This window comes from Canis lupus, chromosome 6 (genome assembly GCF_003254725.2).
Source record: "Canis lupus dingo isolate Sandy chromosome 6, ASM325472v2, whole genome shotgun sequence".
Classification (NCBI taxonomy): domain Eukaryota; kingdom Metazoa; phylum Chordata; class Mammalia; order Carnivora; family Canidae; genus Canis; species Canis lupus.
The window spans coordinates 7,298,099-7,306,140 of record NC_064248.1 but is presented as its reverse complement, the minus strand read 5'-3'; positions in this window follow the sequence as shown (position 1 = coordinate 7,306,140).

The following is an 8,042-nucleotide window of genomic DNA, read 5'->3' as shown; positions in this document are numbered from 1 at the left end:
CCTGGAAAGCACCATGATATCATAAATACCCAGGAAAGCCCCATGATATCATTGGGTGCTTCTGATCCCCATAGGACCTGGGTTCAGATCAATTTAGAGAAGGTAACAAAACGTATAAAGGTTTTTTTTTTTTTTAAGGTTTTAGTATTAACCCAAGTGACTTGTTTTGAGTGGATACGTCATTGGTTCTTCATTTTGCAAAGGAGAGACAGAGTTCCAAAGAAGAGAAGTAATTTGTTTAAGGTTATTTAGTGAGTCATCTGTAGAGCCAGGTCTCCCGTGTTCTGCTTGCTGTCCCAGGGCTTGACGCCAGCATAGGTGGCCACAGCCTTGAGACAGTACACCTGGAGACTGCTGTCCCTCGTTCTGTGGAAGGGTCTTTAGTCTGATTCACCCTCCTAGCGACCACACACACTACACTCCTTCCCACTCTTATGAGTGAGCAGGTATCTCACTTCCTCCCTCTGTTAGAAATAAGCCCAGCTCTGAGCAGGGAGTCAGGCTATCTTCACTGGCTCTGAAAAGAGGTGAAAGAAAGAGAGAGAAAGAGAGAAAGAGAGAAAGAGAAAGAAAGAAAGAAAGAAAGAAAGAAAGAAAGAAAGAAAGAAAGAAAGAGAAAGAAAGAGAGAAAGAAAGAAAGAAAGAAAGAAAAGAAAAGAAAAAAAGAAAAGAAAGTGAAAGAAAGAAAAGAAAAAAGAAAAGAAAAAAGAAAAGAAAAGAAAAGAAAAAAAAAGAAAAGAAAAAAGAAATCCCCTTTACTGAGGTGGTACTTCTGGATGGTAGATGAAGAGTAGGAGACACATGAACCCCCCTTATGACCCAGCCCCTCCACTTACTAACTGTATGACCTGGACAGGTTATTCACCTTCTGTGTACCTTGGATTCCTCATCTGTACTATGGCTTCTCTACTATCTATAGGGGCATGGGAGCAAACTCACTTGCTTGCCTGTATTTTTTTCTCACTTACTGCCCTTTCCTTGCTATCTGAGTATATGAAACTCAGGTGAGGGGCAGCCCCTGTGGCTCAGTGGTTTGGCGCCGCCTGCAGCCTGGGGTGTGATCCTGGAGACGCAGGATCGAGTCCCACATTGGGCTTCCTGTGTGAAGCCTGCTTCTCCCTCTGCCTGTGTCTCTGCCCCTCTCTCTCTGTCTCTATGAATAAATAAAATCTTTAAAAAGGGAAAAAAAGAAACTCAGGTAAGGGCTTAGTGGAAGGAGCATTGATTACAGACCCCCCCGCCCCCCACACACACAGACACAAAGGTAGCCTTCGATGTAGCCAAGGACCTGACACAGCTTATGTTGGGGATGGCTACCCTGGGGTTGTTAAGACCAAATCTCTGCTTATTATGAAGTGCTCTTAGGCCTTGTATAATGCTCTAGGAACATGTTTTTTTTTTTTTTTTTAATTTTTTTTTATTTATTTATGATAGTCACAGAGAGAGAGAGAGGCAGAGACATAGGCAGAGGGAGAAGCAGGCTCCATGCACCGGGAGCCCGATGTGGGATTCGATCCCGGGTCTCCAGGATCGCGCCCTGGGCCAAAGGCAGGCGCCAAACCCCTGCGCCACCCAGGGATCCTAGGAACATGTTTCTTAAGTGGAGGATCAGTACTGCCTGCTCTAGCCATCCATCTTCTATCTTCTTGGCCATCTCTCCAACCACACCGTGTACCAGGCACTATGGTTGCATAAAAGCATGTGCTCAAACCTACTCTCTGCTCCTGGGGAAACTGTCCAGTGTGGAGACAATAGGGCTTCACATGTTTTGGCCTTAAACATAAAAGGATTTGGGGGAGAATGTTCTCCTTTTCCTTGTAACACTAGGGAGCAGAATGAGGAACAATGGGCAGAAGCTCTACAAATGGGGGTGCTGTCTCACAGAGGAAGGGGGACTTCAGGAAAACAGTAAATGGTCTGTAGCTGGAGGTATGCTAGCAGGGGCTGACACCCAGGAGATGGGATGCTGGAGAAGAGAATTCCCCCCTGGATGAACAGGAGTCCTCCTGCTGTCCCTTTCTGTTATGAACCCCAAACTCCAGGAACACAGGGAGGAAGTCATCTGGCTAGCTCTGAAACCTAGAGCAGGCCCCATGCTCCTGAGTGGTCTTGGCTCACTTAAGGCTTGGCCTGGAGGGAGTGCCTCTTGCCCCTGCCTGTCCCCAGGCTTAGAGCAAGGAGTTGGTGTGGAGTGTCTGTTCCCTGGTGCAGCCTGGGCTCCCGTCTGCCTGCTGCGTCAGCACCAGCGTTCCTATTACATGACCAAGTGGGATTTGCACTCTGGAAGCATTAGTGCTGGGCTGATTCAGCAGAATGGTCAACACGAGAAAATGCCAATTCCTGCACCCGTTCCACACAGCTCTCAGAAGCCCTCATGGCCGCTCCACTTCCTCTTCAGGCAACCCAGCCTGGCCTCCTTCCAGGTCACCAGGGCCTTTTGAGGTCATCCCGGCAGACCACCGGTGGTAGGAAAAATCTTCCAGAAGCATACAGGTTCCCAGATGCCACCACCGGAGTTTCCCACCCAGTATGTCTAAGCTGCACCTGGGACTCTGTGTTCTTGATACATACACCCCCATCCCCACCCCCTGTATTGGGAAGCAGTGATGCCCAGGCATGTTGAGAACCACTGTTCAGCATCACCCGGGAGTGGCTGGTCCTCCAACGCAGCTTATCTGCTGGTCCTTGACCCATGCATGATCTGTCCCACTCCCTCCAGACTCTACTCATGTCATCACCACACCACTCCAGCCGATGGAGAAATTGCTTCCTTGAAATGAACAGAAACTGCTGGGCTTTCTTGAAGCTTGCAGTCCTCCAAAAATAAAAAGGTCCACCTCACTCTGTGTGACTGATCAGCCAGCTGCCATCAACCCATCCCTGTCAGTCTCCCAAGGTCATTTGCCCTCTGTTAGATTTCCAAGCATCAAAACATTGCTTCAGACCCCTCTACCGAGTCAAAGAATTCATCTGTGTCACTGTCTGATTTAATGAGTAGGGTGAAGGGATGCCTGGGTGGCTCAGTGGTTGAGCATCTGCCTTTGGCTCAGGGCATGATCCCAGAGCACCAGGATCGAGTCCCACATTGGACTTCCTGCATGGAAACTGCTTCTCCCTCTGCCTATGTCTCTGCCTCTCTCTCTCTCTGTCTTTCTGTCTCTCAGTCTCTCATGAATAAATAAATAAAATATTTTTTAAAAAAAATGAGCAGGGTGGAGATTTCTCTGATCGGTGGGGTGGGGCACCTAAGTGGTTCTGGTCATGATCCCAGGGTCCTGGGACTGAGTCCCACATTGGGCTCCCTGCAGGGAGCCTGCTTCTCCCTCTGCCTGTGTCTCTGCCTCTCTCTCATGAATTTAAAAAAAAAAAAAAAAAAAAGATTCAGTGGGGAACTCGAGGTCATAACTGGTGAAGCATTTGGTCCAAGTTCACACAGCTGAGATTAGGGAGAAGATTCTAGCTCAGGTTCCTCTGCTCTAGAATGCCCATTTCTTGAGAATGGCATTGTTTATCTCTTTGTTGAAAATAATAGTACTTTTTTTTTTTTTTTTTTTTACCATTTTTTACCAAAGGCATTCCTTTGGTGTGGTACATTTTTTTTTTTAAGATTTTATTTATTTATTCATGAGAGACACAGAGAGAGAAGTAGACACACAGGCAGAGGGAGTCCCGCATTGGGCTCCTTGCAGGGAGCCTACTTCTCCCTCTGCCAATGCCTCTGCCTCTCTCTCTCTCTCATGAATAAATAAATAAAATCCTTAAAAAAATAAAAATAAAATCTTAAAAATAGAATGGAAAGGTATACTAAACTTTTCAATCTCTTCCTTTTTCCAGCTCAATCAGTTTTAGGGGATTTGAAAGTTAGGCCCTAGATTAGGGAAGCTGGTTTGGAAGGGAGTGGTCAGCACCAGAGAGTCAGAATAGAGAATTTCCTTCCTTCCTTCCTTCCTTCCTTCCTTCCTTCCTTCCTTCCTTCCTTCCTTCCTTCCTTCCTTTCTTCCTTTCTTCCTTCCTTTCTTTTGATTTTATTTATTTATTCATGAGAGACACAGAGGGAGAGGCAGAGAGAGACATGGGGAGAGAGAGAAAGAGGTTCCCTACAGGGAGCCTGATGCGGGGACTGAATCCTGGAACTCAGGGATTATGCCCTGAGCCAAAGGCAGATGCTCAACCGCTGAGCCACCCAGGCGTCCCTGAAAGGCTGTTGCTACAGGCTGGAGGATCTTAAGAAACATTCATCCAATTCTTTTATTTTATAGATGCACAGTCTGAGGCCCAGAGAAGTAAAGTGACTGGCTCAAGGTCACCCAGCAAGATCAATAGCAAAGTTAAGGCTTCTACCTATGGGTCTTGCCTCCTAGTACAGACTTCCTTCACTGCCGCACTCTCCTTGGAAGGTGGGCAACCCACCAAGATTTCCCTGTTGTCCTTTGCCTCTGAACCTGTAATGTGCTCTGCCCCTACCACAGCCCAGCTGGCTAGGAAAGTGACAGGAAAGTGTTCCCAGAGGACAGGGTGAGAGTATTGCCTGCTTCAGAAAATGTTGCTGCTGTTGTTCCTGCTGCTGCCTCCCCTCCAATCAGGGAGCTTTCTAGCCACAGGAGGAAGCCAGGAGCCAGGGGATGGGGCTGCAGTGATTTATGACTGCACAGAAACAGCAGGACACTAATGTCTCGGGCTGGCCTGCTTGTCCGCCAGCTCAGCCAGAGAGCATGCATCTAAAGGTCATGTCCTGTTGTACTGGAGATGGGGCAGAGGGTTAGCTATACAGCGTGCCTAGTGCCCTTGTATCAGGCCCATCATCAGAGGCAAGGGTCCCCTTTCCCAAGCAGATGCCAAAGGGTAGATCCTGACAGCCTGGGTAGAGAAGGGTGCCCTTGCTGTTGGGAGTCTGGAAGATCTGCCCAGGTTTGAATTCAGGGCTCTTAGTCACTGGTGTGTGAACTTCGGCTGGTCACACCGTCTCACTGTGTCTCGGCTTCCTGGTCTCAAAAACAGGGGTGATTCTGAGCCTCTCAACTCTTGGGACTGAATCATCTCCCAGTTCTGCAGGTACAGATTCTCTGTTTTCACCACTAAAGGAGAGGAACACGCTGAATCTAGAACTATGAGTTGTCACAGCTGGGGGGGGCGGGTAGGGAGGACATGGTGCTTATTTTGTTTGATTTCTCACTTCAAAGTTGGGGAAATTAAAACCCTGAGAAGGGACAAGCTTTGCACACAGAGCTGGGGGCCAGGCAGAAGCCAGAATGTTAATTTTCCACCTCCCTGCTCCAGGCTTTTTTCAACAGTACCGGGCAATGGAGAAAGAAGCCAGAATATTAAGCCATTTGCTCTGTATAACAACGCCGCGCCTCTGAAGCTGCCCTCTAAACAGCCAGGGGCTGCTGGGCTGCTGCAGCTTTAAGCTTAGAGTCTTAAAAAAATCAAAACGGAAAGGAGGGCAGGGCCAGATCTCCCCTGCACCATTGGAGGGAAGCTTTGATGTGGAGACTGCAGATGTCATTCTTCTTTGCCTTTGCCTTTGCAACATCCTTTTCTTTGTATCTGCTTTACTTTTCCCAAACAGATTTGGCCTGGATTTTTAAAATTATTATTATTATTTTAATGCACATTGGACTGGTGGAGGAAGGAACTCAGGTGGAGAGGTCAGAGAGGCAGCCTGAAATGTCTCAGGAAGTTTCCAAGATTTTGCATCTGGGGCCTGAATCATTGACACATTCAATGCACAGGAGGACAAGAAGGGTTGGCTATGAGGGCTCATTGCCACGGACCTGTGACACCCAGGCCAGAATTGTTCAGGCCTGGCCTGCATGCAGGGAGGAAGAGAAAGGAAGAGGAATGACTTGGCGAACACTCATGTAAGAGACAGAAGGAAGTGGGAGGGTTTATTCACAAGCAGGATTGCATTTTGCTGGGTGCTGTGGTAAGAGAAGAGGGTCTAGATCCCATGTCCATGGTAGAAAGAGCTATTTCCTCCCTAGACCCTCTCCTCACTAAGTATATCTCCTCCACCTCTGCCAGAGCAGTCTCCCTATATGTGCATGAATTCAATAATCCATTTCTTTATTTGGTATGTTCTACAGATTTACTGTGTGCCTGGCACTGTGCTAAGCTCCAAGGAGGCCGTGATGATGCCAACAAAATACAAATCTCATCATTTTCTGCCCTCATAACAATCTCTCCTCGGGCTTCCTATTTATTTCAGGAGAAAGACTTCACTCCCTTAACTGTCATTCAGGGGTCTTCCTGTTCTGGCTCCTGGCTCCATCCGCAATCCCACTACCCATCATTTAAGACAACAAAGACTCTGAATTCTTTGCCTGAGGATAACTATATCAGGGAGAAACCTGCCTTCTGAATTCTGGGCCTGTGCCCCGTTCATGCTCTTAAATGCTACACATCCTTTAAGAGCTGGGTTGGAAGTGTAACCAACCTTCCCAGAGAAGCTTTTCAGAACCTCTTTGTATCTAGCCTGAAAGAATTAACAAACAAAATTTAACAGCACTTAAAACATTCTAAATTCCTTGAAGGGGGATCCCTGGGTGGCTCAGCGGTTTAGCCCCTGCCTTTGGCCCAGGGTGGGATCCTGGAGTCCCGGGATCGAGTCCCACGTTGGGCTCCTGGCATGGAGCCTGCTTCTCCCTCCTCCTGTTCTCTGCCTCTCTCTCTCTCTGTGTCTATCATGAATAAATAAATAAATCTTTAATAAATAAATAAATAAATTCCTTGAGGGCAGGGTTCCATGCCCTGTTCTTCTACCATCTAGCACAGAGCCTGGAATATTCCCACAGAGACTCCTTCGTTCTAGATTCTCACAACACAACACTTCTTATCCTGTATTTTTTTTTTTTTGAACTCCTTATCACTTCCTAACATACTCCATATATTTATCTTTATCTTACCTATTTTGGGGGGTAGGGATTTTTTTATTTTGTTCCTTGCTCTCCCCCATTGCTTAGAACAGTGCTTGGAACACAGTAGGTGCTCAACAGATAATTGCTGAAAAAAAATTAAGCAAATAAAATATACAATCAAAACTATGGGCGTGTGAGCTACATGGAATGTGCAAAAAGAGAAGCACATGAGCAAGAATTTGTCAGCCTGACCTCAGTGTGTGTGTCCTAGATGGGGAGAGAAGGGTTGGTCAACCCTCAGTGATACAACCTCATGTTCAGCATACAGTAGGCTCTTGGCAACAGAATTGAATCTTTGACACTCCACCCTGGAGAGGAAAAAGGAGCTCCCCAGGGATCAGCCTGCAGACAGCTGCATCCTTTCTGTAAATTAACTCGTATGCCAGGCCAGTATTTGTTCATGTTTTCACCTCTTTGGGTCCAAGAACCTCAAACTGGGTACTAGGAAATAGAACCTTGTGGGGGAGGGTGACAGTTTAGCTCCCCATATTAAGCTCCTTAATTCAATCCATCCTGCGGGCGGGCACTACCCTGGCAAGTTTGTGTCTCCCCTGTCCCTCCTTGGCCAGCTGCTGCTTTATCTCCCAGACAGGTAGGGGCCAGGGCTGAGGTCCTGAGGCCCCCTCCCCTCGTAATTTCCCAGAGAATATGGGGCGGGGCCGTGAATCAGCACTCGCTTGGACTGATGCAGCCTCAGTCCCCGCCAGGGGTCCCCAGTGGCCGCGGAATTAGAACCCTCCCCTTCTCCACAGCTCATGCGCTAAGACCACTGGGAGATGTAGTCCTGACTGCCCCTTTGTCCTTGATCTCTCCAACATATCACCCCCCTGCTGGATAAACTACAACTCCCAGGGGCCCACGTGGTGGGGGGGCTGACAGGGCGGAGATGCGAGGGGGGCGGTGGAGGGGTAGTCTGGAGAAGCTGGGGCGCAGGAAGCGGGGTGAAGGGAAGAACGGGGAGCACTGGCAGGAGGCAACGTGAAGGAGGGAGACGCCCAGAAAGCTGCGGCGAGCCGAGTTGGGGAGGGGAAGCCCGAGAAGCGGAAGGGCCGGGGCGGGGCCGGGCCGGGGCGGGGCCGGGCCGGGGCGGGGTGCGCGGGCGGGCGGGCGGGGCATGTTGCGTCA